Below are 19,149 nucleotides of genomic sequence, written 5' to 3' on the forward strand. Positions count from 1 at the left end.
TCACAGTATGAACCAGTATGATGATGGTAGTGATGGCCAGGGCACATGCCCGTTCTCCCAACATTTGGGAAATAGAGTGTCATAAGGGTCAGGGGTTAAAGTTCACCTTCAGCTACACACAGAATCTTGGGTTATCCTGGGCTACATGAGACCCTGTCTCAAAACGACAGGCCAAAACAGCAAGAAATGTTATAATGTGAAAAACAAAGTATTAGGTTTTTAAAAGCCACATCTGTGGTGTGATGAACTTCAAGAAAACCAAGCAGAGAGGTTTTTGCAAAGAAATGCAGTCACCTGAGGCTTTATGGTGCCCACGGATTAAGACCTTAATCCTCCCTCCCCTGCTTGACACCTCCTACCTTCCTTCCATTTTGCAACCTGCCTGCCTAATTTCCTCTTCCAGGGGTGGCTCTGGCCTTAGGTACTACCCCCATACCCTCTCAGGGCCTGCAGTGTTTTGGCCAGTTCCGGACCTCCTGCAGACACTCTCACCCAAACTGGCTCCACTGCAGCCTGGCCTGCTCCTGCACTCCCAGCCCTAGGCCTGAAGCAAATGCTGGAACCCTGCAGAGAACAGCAGTGCACGGGCCTCGTTCTCTGGGGGAAGGGGGGTGCTGAGTGTATCATCCTAAAGCCCAGGCATAGAAGTCTGGATCCGAGGCTTGGGTGGGGCCTATCTCCCAAGCAGCAGAAAAGAAAATTTGCTCTGGGCTTCCTCATGCACTGCTGGCGTCTCCACAGAAATTGCCAGTCCTGCTGTGGACCCTCAGTCCGCTCAGAGAAGCCTTAATCTGGTCCCACAGTCCCAGCCCTGACTTGGAGGCCTCAAGTATATTATATCCCTGGTGCGTTCACTGGAGAGGACCTGTGGACTCTATACCCCAGTTTCTCCCTGATCAGCTCTGGGTTTTCAGGTACCCAGCTGATGGTAGCACCGGACAGACACATCTGCCGAACCCTGCTGAACTCTGCACGTGTCCTGCTCTACAATGCCTCAGACACAGAGGAGGCCCTCTTTGTTGTCAGGCAGGCAGTTGGAAGTGAGTATTGGGCTATCTCAGGCCTCTTCTGAAAGAAAGGGGACTGTGTCACTGGCTTCTGGGGTGTTCCCCCAGAGCTGACCACAGAACCTTCTAAGAGAAATTTAACTGTGAGGTGACCCTGAAGGATGCATGTAAACCAACGTCTTCAATCTGAAATCTCAAAAGCTTTCCAGGGCTCTAACTGCACTTAATCTGTCATCAGTGTCACTGCCACACCCTAGATCCGGGTCCACCTGCCCTACTAAGGAGCTGAGTGTCAGGCCAAGCGTACAGAAGGGATGGATATAGCTTTCTAGAAGTTTCAGTTACCTAAAATTTAATGAATTCTGAATACATAATGGTAAGTTCTAGAAGTAAACAATTCATAAGGGTGCTTTTGTTGTGCCAGAGATAGGAACCCAGTACCCTCAGGGCCACGGCCAAGTTATATACTTTAAGGCCTCAATTCCTAAGTTTTATGTCTGTTTTTTAAGGACTCATGTAGCCCAGACTAGCCTCAAACTGGCCATGTAGCTGATGGTGACCTTGAACTTCTGGTCCTTTTTGCTTCCACCTCCTGAGTGTTGGGATCAGAGGTTCTAGCTTATGCTGTATTCTTGGTAATGGAATCCAGGCTTTGGACATGCTAGCTCATTCTACCAAGTGAACCACCCCTTTCCCAACTCTTACGTCCGTTTGTATTTTAACGTATTTTGAGACAGTGTCTCACTACATATAGCCTAGGATGCCCTTGAATTCATAGATATCCGACTGGCTCTGCCTCCCAAGTCCTGGGATCAAAGGCATGAAACACCACACCTAGCTAAATATCTTTTTATTACCGTGTGCACTGTTCCAGTTTTCTATTTTATTCTTAGTTCTTGATTTCTTCCTGTGTTTAATTTACAGGTTAGTACACCTAGGTATGTACAGTCAGGTATGTACATACATAGTACATTAGTGTTTAGTATTGTCTGTCCTCTCTCGGACAATTCTCACTACCGCAAAGCTTCTAAACAGCTAAGCGTGGTCTCTGACAGTTTAGGATCAGAAGGAGCCTGTTAGAAATGAAGACTTCTGGGTCTCACTCCAGGCCTGACAAATCCAATCATGCTCTATTCTCACTGGTGTCGAAAAGGCTTTGCTGGTACCTCCAGGACAGCTCCCTAGATCTTCTGTTTCCTCCTCTGTTGGTAGCTGCCATCGCAGGGAGCTGTCACCATCCACAGCTCAGGCAGCAAGAACAAACTGCAGCTCTCTCCATCCCTAAGGCTGCTGGTTCAAACCGGAGACAAATTTCACACAAGTGGAAACCGGTGAAAAGCAAAGTCAGAGAAATCAATGTGTGTCACTGTGCCATCAGGGATCGTCGTGTGACCTCGGGAGGGAGGGATGCCACTGCCATTCCTTACACATAGAACAGTGAACAGCTGTTAGGGGCTCGCTGGGGGTCACAAGGGCTGACACTCTCACGACACGGAGTGGCCTACCGAGCACATCCCCACTCTGCTCAGTGAAAGCTTGGCACTGAGGAAGGACAGTGCATTCTCCTTGTCCCCATAAAGAGTGGGGACAAGCATCTGCCTGGGACTTAGAAGAGAAGAGGGTTGTTCAGCAAGCAGAGGAGGCCAGGTGGTGAAACTCCTCAGAGACAGGAGGAAGGGGGGCGGGAAGGTAGTGGAATCTGGGGAGCCCCTCTCTGCTATATATCTCATTTCCTGGCCCAACAACCCCAAGATCCCTACTTAGGAACTTACCACCCTCCCAGAGACCCCAGTGTTGCTGTCTGACTCCCAGGTGCACAAAGCCCTACCTGCTGCAAGCTCAACCTCCCATAACCCTCTGTCCCCCAGTACCCCCACTCTCTGGCTTCTGGAAACTGCCAGAACATACGGTATGAGTCAATTAGAAAGATTCATGAAGCTCAGAAGACAGGTCTGAAGGACCCTTCAGAAGACCCAGTGTAAGGCCTGCCCCCACCCCCTTCATGACTGACAGCATCTTCCCCAGAAGAGCAGCCCTGCCAGGCAGTCTTCCCATTTGGAATCTTCTTCCCACGTTCATCTCTTCCCAGGAGGCACTGGGGCACTCCTGCTACCACCAATAGCCTTAGAAGCCCATCACCCACAGAGGGGTCCCTTTCACACCTTCCATGCCTGAGGCCCATGGGTAAGAAAAAAAAGTCTTTCAAACTTTTCTCTTAATATTTCTTGTGGCAAGGAATCTGCCTTCCTGATTCTTTAAGATCAACTTTATATAAGACAGAAAGGTTAAAATTACAACACAAAAATTAAGGATCCTTGCAAGGGCTGAAGAGATGGCTCAGGGGGCAAAGCATTTGATTTACAGATATGAAGACTGGAGTTAGGATCCCTAAACCCATACAAGGAGCTCGGCAGGCATAATGAGCACTCTAGCACTCAGGAAGTAGAGACAGGCATCCTCCTCAGGAGCTGCCTTCTACTGTTGTCATAAAACACAACCAAGGCCACTTACAAAAGAAAGCATTCAAAGCTGGGAGGTGGTGGTGCACTTTTAATCCCAGCACTCGGGAGGCAGAGGCAGGTGAATCTCTGAATTCGAGGCCAGCCTGGTCTACAGAGTGAGTTCCAGGACAGCTAGGGCTACACAGAGACACCCTGTTGTAAAGAACCAAAACAAACAAAACAAAACAAATACCCAAAACCCATTCAATTTAGCTGTGATTTCAGAGGGCTGACATTTATGATATGGAAACAAAGTAACGGCTGAGAGCTCACATCCTGATCCAACACCACCAGGCAGAGAGAGCTCTGGAAATCTTAAGAGTCTTTTGGAGCCTGGAAGGCTGCCCCAGCGGCACCTCTACAACAATCCTTCCCAAACAGTTCTACCAACTGGGAATCAAGTATTCAAGCATATGACCTCCCCCCACAAAAGGCCATTCTCATTCAAAGCACCATATCAAATTAGTCCTAAGTAACCAGGATTCAATGAGATCCTACCTCAATAAATAGTGACTGAGGAAGAAGACATTAGACATCAACTTCAGGACTCCACATGCATGCATGCTTGCACATACACATACAACCCCCCCCCACACACACACACAAGAATTCTTGCAAATAGCCTAAAAACAAGTCTGTAGCACCTTGTGAAGCACAGGTGTATCCTGGAGTCTACCTGTGCCACTGCTGGTGGTATGTAGACCACATCTCAGCATCTTCTAGGAACTTTCTGGAAACAAAGAATATAGAGCTCAAAGGAACTGGCATCTCCAAGGGAACTTGGAGAGGCCTAGCTTGGAGTCATGGTTTGAAGTGCTAGGGGAAAATGGCAGAAGGCAAGGACAGATGTCACCAGTTCATACACAGTCTGTAGATAGTGAGCTTAATGTACATGCTTTTTTAGGGGAACACATTCTGGGGAGGGACAATAGTAAGGAGTGGTCTGAAGATATGCAGGGGACCACTGGCAAAGGGAGAATACAAAAGAAAAGTATTGGGGAAAGATGGTTTGAGAAAGGGGTGGAAGTGGGGGGGGGTGGAGATAGAATCTGTGAGGGATGATGGGCAGGTTGTGGGGACCAGGGAAAAGTGTCTTCAGAGTTCTTAAACTGAAGGATGGGATCTCACTATGTAGCCTTTCCTTGCCTAGAATCCACTATATAGACCAGGCTGGCTTTGAACTAGCAGTGATTCACCTGCCTCTGCCTCTGGAGTGTGGGGATTAAGGACACGTGTCACCATGCCTGGCTCAAGTTTACTTACACTTAGTGACATCAGCCAGACCGTAAAGGAACAGTGCTGAGGTATTTCAGAACAGTCAAATCCGTGGACAGAAATTAGGGTGGCAGTTGTAGGAGCTGCGGAGAGAGGGACACAGGAAGCAGCTGCTGTCATTTAATGGGTGTCTATTCCCAAATGTGAGATGTGGGGTTCTGTGCACGGCAGTGACCGTTGTACAATAGTAGCAAAGTGTTTTATCATTTAATGCCCCTAACCTGGGCACTTTAAAATGGCTAAAGGGTGAATTCTACTATTTTTCACCACTATTTTTTAAAACGACACCGTTTCCTTCATTATAGGAAAAATAAAAAACCAAGAAACACCACAAACCTGAACTGGAATTGAATGGCAAACCTGTTCTGAGAGGTGAGAACCGCTTTCCCTGTCCCTCCAGGGTGCTCTGTGGTAGAGAGGAGTAGAACAGAGACTTAGCAGGAAGTAGGTGGGGCCTCTTCTCCTTTAGGTGGTGATTGGTTAGAAAGGGCCTAAGGCCATACCAGAAACATTCTTTTTCTCAGACTGGAGGACATAAAGTAAGGAGAGAAGGGCCGGAAGATGGAGAGAGGCAGGGAAGGTGAGGCGGCTCCTTTAAAAGCCTCCAGCATTACAGAGCGACAGGTAGGAGTGGTAGGCTACTGACCTGGAGGAGTGAGGGAGTCCTGGACAGAATGAATGCAGAGGTCAAGGCTAGGGTGTGAACCAATTGGAGCAAAGAACTTCACGGGCAAACAATCGGAGCAAGGAAGGACCACACGGGAGAGCCAGTAGGCTGGAAAGACTGAGCTGTCATCTTCAACCATCTCCTACCCTAGCACAGCTCTGCAAAGGATGACAAAGCGCTGGCCCACCAAGGATCTGACTCAGACCAGCAGCCCTCAGAGAATGTGGCCTGGCAGTCCGAGTCTTAGCAATTCTTCCAGGGGATTCTGATGTTCTGAATTTTAGAAACACAACCACAGATTACAGAGTGAACGGAACGTTTGTACGGCCTTTAAAATCTATATAGGAAAATGGAAAAAGAAATCCTCACCAGCCTAATCCCTTCTGTATAAAAAGAACAAGAAAACTGCTCTAAAGGCAACATACTTATTTGTGTAGTAAGAGAAATGCCAAAGGGTATTAACAAATAATAAAAATACACAGCCTGTTTGGTACGTTCAGCCAGAGCAGACCTAATAAGTACACCCAAGACCTGGGGGCTGGGAATGCTTCTTCCCTAACAAGTACCTTGTTAGGACCTCCATCTATGAAACGGAAGTGGACTAAGGTTGCTTTCAGGTCCCCTGAAGTTTTGACACTGTGACATCTTGTCCTGTAAAAAGGAGATTCAAAGCAAAACGCTTTTGTCTCTCTGGTCATTTTTTTTTTTTAACAAGTTTTGTGTTGGTTGACATTTCTGTAGTATCCTGGGCTTTGAACCCATGGCCTTGGTGTTCCACAGTCACTCTGCCACTGAGCCACAGGCGCAGTACTCTTTGTGTGCTTTTTCCTTTTGAGACAAAGCCTCAACAACTTTCCCAGGCTGACCTCCAACTTGCTTTGTAGCCCAAGCAGGACTTGAATTTGTGATTCCCCTGCCACAGCCTCAGGAGTAGCTGGGATTATGTTCCTGTGACACCAGGCTTGGCTGGAAAGGGTTTTGTTATTGTTTTGTTTTGTTTGACACAGGGTTTCTCTATGTAGCCCTGGCTGTCCAGGAACTCACTCTGTAGACCAGGCTAACCTCGAACTCAGAGAGATCCATCTGTCTCTGCCTCCAAGTTCTGGGTTTAAAGGCCTGTGCCACTGCCGCCCGGCAGAAAGTTTGTTCTTAAACGGCAAAACCTAACAGTAACGGCAAAACCTAACAGTAACGTAGAAAGCCTTCTTGATGCTCAGCAATCAAATGCTGTGTGTTCTGAGAACCGGGGCACTCCATCACCTGGCTCTCTAACAGGTGCCTGTTTATAAAAACACCCCACTGAGCAGGGCCTGCTGGCATATACTCTTAATCCAAGCTAGGAAGGCTAAAGCAGGGGACTGCTATAAGGCCAGCCTGTGAGTTCCAGGTCAGCCAGGTAACAGAGGAAGACACCATCTCAAACAGTCACAAATCGTGCTTCCCTGAATGATGCTCTGAAGCCCACCTTGCCAGATTCCCAGAAAACAGCTGTGTAACTTCCCATTTTCATCCCACAGTTCTTCGGAACCCAGGGGTTCTGGTTAGTGTTTTTGAGGGGGAGAAAAAGAGGAAGGGACCTGACCGAATGGACACAGGGACCTGCCCCCGCCCAGTGCACATTTGACCCTGAGAACCTAGGCTTCCTGATAAATGGACCTAGAGTGACGTAGTCACTAGGATCTTTCCAGGATGGCTTCCTGCCTGGTTTCTCTGCTTTTCAAGCCTCAGTCTGTACCTACTGGGCATTGAATACCCAGTCCCTTGTGACTAGGTTCCCAATGCCACCTGCTTGCATGCCTCTGCCAATGGGTTTGATCATCACAGAACTGAACTGGGAGTGGTTGGGGGAAAGACCCTGATCCAGGGAGACTGTGGTTTCCTGCTCTACCAGGTTTACACATCTGGCCTCTGAATCCCATGGGAATTCCCTTGGTGTAGGCAGTGAGGGACAGCAGGCTTGGCACACTTCTCCCTGAGGCCTTACATCATAAACCCGCCCTGTTCCTCCATCCAACCTGAGCCTGAATGAAGTTAGAGCAGAGTTAGGTAAGGGCCATAAAGAGGCCATGACAGGACCGGTCTGAGGGAGTGGGACAGAGACACAGAAGTGTAGGACCGTGGCATGGAACACGTAGGGCCCCTAGGCAGTGCCAAGGGCTCCGATGGGTTTTATCTTCGCCCAGATGGAGGATTCTAGTGCCAGGAGGTTTGCTAGGCTGGTCTGATCTCAACCCCAAAGTCAGACTTGGGTAAACTGAAGACAGGCACTTATGTACCTAGGGTAGTTCCAGGTCAGGCCTGCCAGTCAGACGCAGTTACTAAAATCATGCCCACTCACTCTCAAAGTGTTCTTTCTGAACGATATGCTTGAGGCTCAAGGCCAAAGAGTCAAAGGTGCACTTGGAGGAGGCTATCTGTAGGCAGGGGAACCTGAACGGTGAATCTCCTTCCTCAGCGAGTATTCCGATGGCCTTTCCAATCGACTCATCATTGTGGTTCCTGGTACATCTGTGCCGACAGTAGGCTCACTATCTCACCTTTTTCGGGGGTAAGGCTATGATAAAAATAGATTCAAACCTATTTATAGAAAGATTGCAACAAACAGCACCAGCATCCCTCACAGCAAGGAAAGGGTTGGGGATGCAGAAAGCCAGGAAACCTGCTTCGCTTTCCGCCACCATGTAACTCTGCTCACTCATCAAGTACGTACTGAGCACCCTGGACTGTCCAGGCGCTGTGCCTGGCTCTAGGGACGCAATCATGAGTTGAACGAGAAAGGCCTAAGTTGAAGGACCGGTGACAAAATGACCAACCTGTGTAGAGCAAAAAATGCCAAGGTCACAGGCAAGCTGGAGAGCTGTTCTGCTTCAGAAGGCAGAGACATAAAAACTGGAGCACACCACACTCAAGCAGAGGCTTTGTTTGCTCCTCAAAGGACATTACAGAGGCAGGTGGCGTGAGCTAAGGTTTACAGATCAGGCAGCAGTACCATAACTATTAATTTCATGAGTCTAAAAGCTATAGGGGTGGAGGAGAGGGATGGGGACGAGGCCTCCCCTTGGCAGAATACTTCCCTAGCAAGCACAAAGCTCTGGGTTCTAACAGCACAAAAACACGACGTGGAGGCTCACCTGTAACCCTCAACTGCATATAAAGACTGAGGTTAGCCTGAGGTTAGCTGGGCCTCCATAAGACCCTATCTCAGAATCAAAGAAGTAAAATTTGTACCAGATATTTTTTTTCTCATACGAAAATCTTTACACACACACACACACACACACACACACACACACCCCTGAAACTATGAAAGCAGAAGAGGGGAAGGCACCAGCAGGAGAGGAGCGGAGGCACAGGAGGGCTGGGAGAGGGTTAATTAACATGAGCAAAGTGCAAGTGAAAGGAGACATTATAGACCTGCTGTCTTTGCACTCTAACTAAAAAGTAAAATAAGTTGTGGACTACAGTAATGTCCAAGGTTGTGACTGCTTTCAGCAAGCATCAGGGGAAGAGGCCACCAATGGTTTGAGAAAAAACACTGCACACGGGGAGATGACAGATTACAATGCTCACGAGGGCTGGGGATGTTCCCTGAGCTGTTCTAGAAACTTTTCTGTAAGTCTGATTAGGTCAGAATAAAGTTAAAAACAAAGCTTAGAGAAAGAGAGAGAGGGAGGGAAGGCAAAAGGAGGGACTGAGATCTGTCTTTGTAGCAGGGCTCCCAGGGCAGATAAGAGAGACAGGTACTAATACAAACTAGGCTAATTACCATAAAATTGCCACTGCGAACAGGGCAAGGCTGTGACAGCCTGAACATTCCTTGTTACACTCTGGCGCTGAGCTGACCTGGGTGGAAGGAAGCCATTTGCAAACCCAGTCAGTCCCAGGCTGCAGGACCGTGAGGCAGGGCTGGAAGCTCAGGGTCACAGTAGGTGGATCCGGGCCAAGGGAAGAGCTGAGCTTGGATCTGTCCTTACCCTAGGAGCAATAGACTGGATGGGTGACAGGACTTGTGGAGGCCACTGTGGTTGTGGTGACAGCTGCCTCTTGGAGAAGCACCATCTGTGTGTTTCTCCTGCCCCCTGACACCATAATGTTCTACAAACCACACGAATGCATTTGCCAACCAGACACAGGGAGGGAACGCGGTGGGTACGAAGGGGTCAAGCCATGTGCTGAGTGGGCAGGGGACGGCTGCCGGGGAGCTGTTGCCTCTCCGTTCTGCCCCTCACGGCTGAGTCATCTAAGGGAGGTGGGTACAGAGGCCAGGACTCCACCCCACACCCACGCCTATCTCACTCATAAACACAACACCCAGCCAGCAAGGCCCTCCAGCCTGTATCCAGCTTTTCTTCAGTTCTGAGGAAGAGAACTCACAGCCTTGACTTGTGAGAAGGCCCCCACAGGGAAGCTACTCAGCAGTGACTCCAGGACTCCCATACCAAAGGGAGGGCACTTTGACTGTCCCAGACTTTAGCGGATCATTAGCTCACTTAAGAAAGCGTTTAAGAGACCTAAGTTCTGTGGTTTCCCTTCACTTAGGGACAGATGCGGATTCAAGTCCTCACCACACTGCAGGGCCTTCTACCTGCCACCTCTCAGCTTAGTTCAGTGTTATCTGTGAAATGGACTCAGTGGGAGGAGTTTCTGTGTATTAGAGGCAGAGAAGGATGCTGTACCAGAGACTCAGTGCTGAAAGTTTATAGCTGCAGTCAAGCTGCATGCATGTTTGTTAAAGCACGTGCAAACCAACATTTTATCAGGGATTTACAGTTTCCAGAACTATCCCAGCTCTACAACCTGTGTCCTAACTTTCCACATAAACCATGAAACTGCCTCAAAAATTCCACTCTCTCGATATCCAAACACCTCCCAGGCCTCCTCTTACAGAGAGCGCCTGCACCAGGGAAAAAGCCCAGGGCCACCAGGTCTCCCTGGGATCTTCCATTTGGTAGCTGCCCAGCAGGTCTACACCAGTAGGAGCGCCACCCACTGAAGGAGACACTCAGGGAAGACAGGCTCAGCCCTCACCCACCCTCCAAGCAGCCTTCCTGGGTAGGCAATATGGTCAGAGGGTGTCTGTGAGGACTCAGGCAGCATCCTGTGGCCAGTAAAGGCCATACTATCTTGGAATAAGAGACACCAAGAGGCGTCTCTGGCACAAGGTACTCCAATGCAGAGGCAAGAAAGAAAATCCAGCAGTTAGCTCTATACAGAGTGAGGCCTGCCTGACTCAACAACTAGAGAGCACCCCAATTACTCCGAAAGCCAACTACCTTGGAGGCGTAATGCAAGTGCTAAGCCATACCTTTCCCTGTATATTTCCTGACAGCCATCCCTGCTTCTTAATAAGGACCTTCAACTTGAAAGGACCTAGAATCACACAGGAGGCAAGCCTGACTGCCAGGCATTTTCTAGATAGGTTAAATTAAGGTGGGAAGACCGTTCACAATGTGGGTGGTACCATCCCCTGATCCCGGGTCCCAGACTACATAAAAGAAAAAAGAGAGAAAGTGAGCGGAGAGAGAGCGAGCCATGACCTCTCCCTGCTTCCTGTGTATTCAACCTGACCAAATAACTAAAGCCCTTGCAGCGGAGAAATAAAACCTTCCTCCTAAAGCTGCCTTTGTCACGTATTTGGTCACCCACTATGGCTGCCATCACTTGCATCTAACTTGATCCTTCTTCCAATCACTCAGGAGATAGATGGGTGGATAGATGCACATACGCATGTGCACGTGGTCTTCGCAACCCTGCTGTGAACAAGATTACAGCCCAGTGCATCTTCTGGCTCTGCAGCATCTTCTAGTCTCGAGGCCTGACACATATTAGAACCTCACAGAAAAATCTCCACTTGCTATCGGATCTGCGCTTAGGAGGGTCTTGGGACAACCAGGTAACCTGGAGGTAGAGGTGGCTTCGGGTGCAGAAACTCCAGAAATAAATGCAAGACTTCTGGATTTCCACCGAGGGACTACAAAGAGCTTCATGACGTCTCCTCTGTCAAAAGAGGCCTTCATGGAGACCTCTGTGAGATCAGATCCTGAGGTCACTAGGCCCAGACAAAAGCGATGGGGACATGACCCAATCTTCTCTCACCTGAAGTATGAGGGAAAGGGAGAAGAGACCCACCAGCACTCCAGCCCTGAGGAGAGAAAAAGGGCCAGGCTTTGCTTTCCAGGAATTGACTGATGCAGGAAGGTGAGCCCTGTAATTACGGTCAAGAGGGGGGACCACAAATCACCGATTGCTTCCCAACACACCAGTCCCTGGGAACTGAAAGGAAAGAGTGTATGCCACGTCTTTGGGCTCCTCCAGCCAAGTTATATCCATTCTAGAAAACAGTGCCTCTTGCACTCACAGACCTGTATATAGCTTAGACAGCCACAATGAGTCCTCTTATCTCTGGTCTCACTCTATCTTTTCTAGCTCACATATGTGTGGTGTGTGTTGAGGGGGAGGGCACAACACTGCTATTAAACTTCCAGGTCACAGCCAACAAAAACTGAGAGCAACAACCATCCTAGGACTGAGACCAATGACCAACCTACAACCCCGACTTCTTCCTGGGAGAAGATCGGTCTCTGACCTTGTCTTGCTGGCAGGAGTTGAGACCTCAACAAACATATTTAAAGCTACCATACCCTCGCTATGGGATCAGGTAAAATGAGGGCTTTGAGCTGAGATCTTGGTCCAGAGCCACACTAAGGTCCATCACAGATCTGGCCTGAGCTGCATGGAAGATCCCTGGATTCCAGGTTGGGGGTCCCTTGGCTTATTTATGCTTGCCTACCCACAGCCCCCACACCTTCCAAGGGGAAACATTTGCTCACAGACACACCTCAGCTATTTTAAATGCCCTCAGTAACCTCAAGTCTGCCATTCATGTCTAATGTGCCTACACTAGTCTACGGAGGAGAAGAATCACCAGGGATAACACAGATCAATATAGAGTATTAGGCATGTTTTTATTCTATTCTAATTCTCGGCAGACTGGTATTCCATTAACTGTATGCTGGGATTTATGGGAGAGCTCATATGCTAGAATATTTAACTAGAATGGCCTACTTTTAGTCAGAAAATAGCTTACCATTGTTAATTTTCAACTAGTCAATCTCAGGAAGGCTTCCAGTTTCCAATATAGTCTAGATCCTGATTTAATCATCAGGAAAGACATCTGTGTAAGGTCTTTCTACACCACCCATGGCAGTCTTATCCAGAAGAAAAAGCTCTGCCCCCAAAACCAGAAGATTTGGTTTCCTCCATCCCAGTCACACCCACGACGGTACAGTTGCCTGCTCAGAGCCTCGATTTCTTCCTCTATAAAATGGGAGTGACACCAGTCTCAGAAGGAGACCTGTAAAACTGAAATGAGATAGTCCATATACCCAGCACAGCTCTGCAAAGTGACTGCAGAGTTTCGATATTATCATTAAAAAAAAAAAAAAAAACCTCCAGATGAAGTCCTCATTTAGCCTAGGTTACACAGAAAGCAGAGGCTATCTCAGTTAATTCTACTAAAAGGGGAAAGAGGGGTCAGAGGGGTGGGGAGGAACTTCAACCCAGACACTGTATAGAGGCATTCCCGGTAGGCACAGTTGGAAGCGGACTGCTACTGGAACCTACTAAGCAGAGACCACGGAGGCTGTTCGGCATTCTATAAGGCACAAGGGGTACCGGCCACAAAGAATGATCAAACCCGCTGTGAGAAGCCAAAAGACCCCAATCCAAGTACATAAGGTTAAGTATATGAGAGTTTTGCAGCATAGGCATCTTTTTCCCAACCAGGCTTTCCAATTCATCCGCTTCGACATTTGCAAGACGACTGCAAAAATAGTTCTTTCTGTAAAGTGAGGCTCGAGTGTCAACTTCTGGAGTTTCTGAACTCACAGACTGCCATTAAACAAGAGGCTCTCAGCTCACCACTGCTCTGTTGAGTTGCTTTTTCAAAGCCTCAGCAGACGTTCTCCTGGGCACAAACACAGACCCAGAAAATGACTGCCTAATTCTACCTTCCTGACGAAATGGGAGCCGCGAGGGTCTCTAACTGAATTAAAATCACATCACGCCAACTGCTCGCTTATTTGTGCCGGGCACGGAGCCAAACACCTCCACACCATTTATCCTACTTAATCCACCACCAACCAGGCGAGGTGGGCATTATTACTGCCTGCGTGCAGGGGAGGAAATGGAGGATCAGAGAGGTTAAACGACTCGTCCAAGGTCACCAGCTGGCCAAGGGGAAGAGCCCAACCTGAACCTAGGTCTCGCGTTTCCCAACCACAAGTTCCCTGTACCTTCACGGAACAACCAGGTGTCAAGTTATCTTAACTTCTCATGAATTTTTTAAAGGCAACACTCAAGTTCGTAATAAGTTTAGGAGGCAGCAACCGGGGGCGGGGGTTTCCGGGGCGCGCTCTCTCCCCGCACAACGCAGCAGTGTTACCCGCAAGTTAACAGAGAAGCCAACCCGGTCGCCCGCGGAACGGGGCGGATTGGTTTGGCACTGGAGTTCGTGCCAGGCCCAGAAAATGCCATCTTTGCAATCTGGAGGCGAATTCGCCCCGGGTGGCTGAGCCTAGGGGACCGCGGAGAACTGGATCCCCGCAGCCATGCGCCCCCTCTCCTGGGCTGCGGATAACTCGGCGCCGAGCCTAGGGCTCGGCCAGACTTGAGCGCACGCCCACGCCCGCGCCGCCGCGTTCAGAACGCCCAGTCTTTTGCCGCCCACGTCCGCGCCCCGCCCCAGCCCCGCCAGGTGATCCCGGCCTGCGCCCCCCGGATGCCCGACGTGGCGCGGGGACCTGGGGCTACCAGCCCTCCCGCTAGTCCTCCCGCATGTCCGCTGAGTCCCGGACCGGGTGGGGGTGGGGTGAGCCCCGCGTGTCCGCGATCTCAGCAGCCAGCGCTCCGACCCTCCCCGCGCAGGACCCGGTCTCCCATACCTGCAGCATCCGGGGGCGCGGGGCGCCCAGGTAGGTCGCGCGGGCGGGCGGCACGGAAGCTCGCTCGCGCCGCGACCTGGCCGCCGTCTGAGCATGCCCAGTGCAGCCCGCGGGCGGCTCCCGCCGGCCCGGCTGTGGCCGCGACGGGCCCGCGCGCGGGGCGGGGGACCCGGACAGGGGCGGGCTCGGGGCAAGCCCGTGGGACGCTACCAGTGGCCTCCGCGGACCACCTGCCGGACTCCCGCAGATCTCCAGGTCCCCTGGCTCACGCACGCAGGCATTTGTGCCTTTAGCATTTATTGAACACCTACTGTGTGCCTGGCTTTCCGGGATTGCATGCCTAGGAATGGCAAGAGCTCAGCGCTCAACGAATCTGAAATGACAGCGAGTTCCGTGGCTGAGTTGGGGGTCGCGTTGACTCTGGCGGCTCCGTGCCTGAGTTGGGGGTCGCGGGGCTCCTTTGCTGGTCCTAGGACACCAAGCAGGCTAGCCCTTCCCAAAGCCTGCAGGGCCCCTAGTGGCGGGCGTTCCAGCCGGCCTCTTCCGCCTCCTCCCACACCTGCCTTCCTGCGCTCCGACTGCACCTTCCTCCCCATCACACCCTCTGAACTTGACCCGCCTCGAGACAATTGCACTGCCTTTCCCTCGGGGTAGGACGTCTTTTCCCCTGCTTTGCTGGTGCCCTGCGCCCTCTCACCTTTCAGGTACCTTTCGTAAGAGAGACCTTTCTGGATACCTTTCTAAATTAGCCCTTGACCTCTTGCCCCTTCTCCAAGTCCATTATCGCCTTCCAAACATGTATCACTTAATCCATTCAACAGTTACTTACGTTCTTCACACTTAATATATAGACAAAATTTCTGCCCCTTGCTGGGAGTTTGGGAGGGAGTTTCTCGCAACAAACAACAGGTCCGTAAACAAAGCAGTGTATTTAGGTGTTAAATTCTTAAGAACAGGGGAAAGGAGCCAGGCAAGAAAGCTAGGGGGTGGCCCGGTGAGAGCGGGTGGAACAACCAGATCAGGTGACAAATACCATTCAGTTACGCAGCTAAACGAGGACACTTTCTTGGGATGAAAAAGCTGGTGCAAAAACGAGCGCAAGCTTTGTGCCTGCGAAACGGAAAGGCGAGCGCAGGGACAGCTGGAGTCGGTTACCGGCTGTCTCTCTGGACTTAGATTCCCCCTTAAGGAGTACGTCCCTTCAGTGTTAGCTCGGTAGCCCCGCCTCTCAAGAGACCCAGCCTCTAAACGACGCTCGGCTTCCAGTAAGAACTAACAACGTTTTGTTGAATGAAAATGTTAACAAAAGGATGGAGAGATGGTTAGGATCCCATGGTCCGAGCTGGGTGCTAGATGTCCCGAGAACCTTTTGTTCCCATGTCACCATGAGACAGACCCTCAGCTGTGTCTGATTTCCTGGCTTAGATCCTGGTCGGGGTCCCAAGGTAGTGCACCGCTGCGGGCGCTGCCTGAGCGTCGCGTCCGGGGAATTCCGACAGAGCCTGGAGTCCTTGGGGCTGCTCTGTCCTGGCCCCGCCTAGGATCGCACGCAAAACCTGGAGCTCGGGCGCCAAGGCAGCACTATTCGGACTGGCGGGGAGAGCACTGGGCATGCTCGGAGCCTAGGGAGCCCAGCGTCCGGAAGGAAGAACTCCCTGGAGGGGTTGGCGAGGCTGCCCACTGAGTCCCACCTGGCCATCAGTCTTTTACCTCCGGGCAAGGAGTGCTGGGTCATCCTCCTCCCCCCCAAGACTGGTGGGAAGAATTTAGAGACAGCTGACTGCACACAATGTCTTTTACCAGCTGCTGTGTGATCTGCTACCAGAGCCTTGCGCTCTCTGTGCCCTAAATAATACAAATGCCTACGCTTGCATCCGGGGGAGTGTGGGGATTGAAAAAAAGAACGTGAATTTATTCAGTCCACTTTAGATATTTTTCCCCTTGATGGGGCTTGAATTCAGGGCTTTGCACACAGTATGCACGAATCTCTTCCAGTGAACTAAGCCCTGCCCGTAGACTCATTTCTGAAGTGCCTATTTCAATTATCCGTCATCATCTAACACATTTGGACTGCTAAGGTAAGGGACCTGGCAATTGTTAGTGCTGAACAGTTTAAAGTCTGCCAGAATAAATTGTTACCTTTTCTCTACTCATTACTGTTTAAGCAATGTTCTCAGATTTGAGGTAAAAAATAGCTGAGAACGGCAGTGAAAAGCGCCAAAAGTTATTTTTTAATTAATTGAATTTTTGTTTGTTTTTCGAGACAGTGTTTGTCTATGTAGCCCCGGCTTCTCCTGGAACTCACTCTGTAGACTGGGCTGGCCTCAAACTCACTGAGATCTGCCTGCCTCTGCCTCCTTAAAGGGGCTTAAAGGCATGCGCCAGGACCGCCCGGCAAGATTTTTTTTTTTCAATTCCGAATTTGAAATCACCACAATAGAGTTAGGGACATAATAAAAGAATACACATCCAACTGGAAACAAAGTGGATGTTCAAAGGTAATGACTGATTGTGTTCTGATACATTCATTGAAATAATTGTTACAATTAAATCTCGCTGGGTCCTTAATACCTTTCTGTAACTTGCGGCCAAGCTTTATGTCCTGAGTTCAGTCAACCCCCAAGACCCACACAGAGTGGAACAGAACTGACTCCGCCATCTGTCCTCTGACGTTCCAGATGTGTGTACACACATACATACATACACACAATAAATAAATGAAATTGGGCTGGAGAGACGGCTCAGAGGTTAAGAGCACCAGCTGCTCTTCCAGAGGTCCTGAGTTCAATTCCCAGCAACCACATGGTGGCTCACAACCATCTGTAATGGGATCTGATGCCCTCTTCTGGCATGCAGGTGTACATGCAGATAGAGCATACATAAAATATGCAGATATACATAAAATAAATAAGTAAATTAAAAAAAATGAAATTATGAAAGTATACTGCAATATGGAAACAATGATAAATGAAAATGCTGAAAACAATTAATTGGGGAAAAGTAACATAGACACACTTGCCAAGAATGTAAATAATAGAGTTTTAAAGCCAGGCATTTGGCACATGCCTTTAATCCCAGCATTTGGGAGGTGGAGGCAGGTGGATCTCTTTGAGTCTGAGGTCAGCCTGGTTCCAGAATAGCCAGAGCTACACAGAGAAACCCTGTCTCAAAAAACATAACAAAGAAATATATATATAATAAAGTTTGGAGAGTGTTGGTTCTGTTTGATTTCTAGTCCCAGGACAAGGGACTGATGTGCATATTTTACATACCAAAGGAGACCTGGCCTCCAGGTTCTCCCAGTATCCCTCAGTCTCTATCTGGCATACCCTGACCCCAACTTTGAATTTTTCAGCCCAGAGACTGGGATGCCCCTCCCCCAGAGGCTCCTCCCTATATAATCCAGATATTTCTCTCCCTCTTTCTTCTCTTCCCTCCCTCCCTCCCTCCTTCCCTCCTTTCTTCCCACCTCTCCCTCTCCCTCTCCTTGCCTCTCCCTTTTCCTCCTCTGTACACACACCTCTTTCTCTTCCTCCTACTCCCTACTCCATGGTGACTTCCTTGGCCTAGTGCTTGGGGACAGTGAACTCACCCACCCACCCACACACCCCCAGAGCAGTTTCCCAGTAAACCTCCCTTTAATATATCCTAATTTGGCTTGCGTTGGCTCATTTCACTGGCAGACAAATAACCAACCTATCAGGTTTCTCTGTGTAGCTCTTGGTACCCTGGAATTCATTCTGTAGACTAAGCTGGACTTGAACTCAGGGATCTGCCTGTCTCTGTCTCCTGGGTGCTGGGGTTAATGTCATGCATCACCATGCCCACCTCAACATTTTAGTTTTTTGGGTTTTTTTAATGTTGATTAATATTTCGATGTTGTGTTTATGATAGTAAATGCATAAAGACCTGGGTATGGTGGCCTACATCTTTAATCCTAGTATTTAAAGTAGAGGCAGGCAGATCCCTCTGAGTTCCAGGCAAACTTAATCTACATAGTAAATTCTAGGACTCTATAGAGAGACCATGTCTCAAGAAAACAAACTAAAAACAAAAGAGTGGTGGGAGAGATGGCTCAGTGGTTAAGAGCACTGGCTGTTCTTCCAGAGTACGTGGGTTTGATTCTCAGCAGCCACATGGCAGTTCACAACTGTCTGTAACTCCACTTCCAGGGAAACCATCTTACCCTGACACATAAGCAGGTAAAGCATCAATGCATATAAAATAAAATAAAATAAATCATTAAAAAGAAAATGAACAAAATTTAAAAAACACACAATGAAGAAAATTCCTCCCTAAAATAAACATACAAAAGATCAAATTAATTTTGTCTTGTGTATATCTAAACTGTTGTGATTAAGTTCAAATGTGGCCAATGTTTTCTATGAACTTTTTCTTCAATCTTTACAGTAGTTGGTTTGGTTTTGTTAGTTTTTAACTCAGTTTCATGGAAAACAGTTAGAAGTGGATTCCGAGCTGGTGACAGGAGTGGGCTCACAGCTGGTGACACTTGTTGGGGGGCTCTGAAGCCAATCCCATTGGCCTCCTAGTTGGGTGTAAGGTTTTATGGTCTGTTACACACACACACACACACACACACACACACACACACACTATGTAAAGGAGCTGGCCATTGATTGATGAATAGAGGAGGCTGTCTTTTTAGTCTGTCTTTTGCGTGCCTTGCTTTCCCTCCTTTGATGTGCTCTGTAGACCACAGATTACTTTTACCCTCCTGGTCTCCTGTTACTTTTTTG

The 19,149-nt window shown here is 49.2% G+C and overlaps 1 protein-coding gene across 3 annotated transcripts in view; it reads right to left on the minus strand.

Moving 5' to 3' along the window:
- The window catches only part of Ptpn3 (protein tyrosine phosphatase non-receptor type 3), a 113,396-nt gene extending 98,494 nt beyond the window's left edge, over nt 1–14,902 (minus strand). The window contains exon 1 of one of the 3 annotated variants that reach the window (XM_028779884.1): nt 14,704–14,901. The gene's annotated coding sequence lies outside the window, so the exon portion shown is untranslated. Of the gene's footprint in view, nt 1–14,392; nt 14,476–14,703 lie in introns of those variants that run through there. The other 2 variants (XM_028779882.1, XM_028779883.1) reach the window with 2 other exon arrangements.
- Between the last annotated feature and the right edge of the window lie 4,247 nt (nt 14,903–19,149).

Source organism: Grammomys surdaster, unplaced genomic scaffold, assembly GCF_004785775.1.
Source record: "Grammomys surdaster isolate TR1022 unplaced genomic scaffold, NIH_TR_1.0 363, whole genome shotgun sequence".
NCBI classification, from domain to species: domain Eukaryota; kingdom Metazoa; phylum Chordata; class Mammalia; order Rodentia; family Muridae; genus Grammomys; species Grammomys surdaster.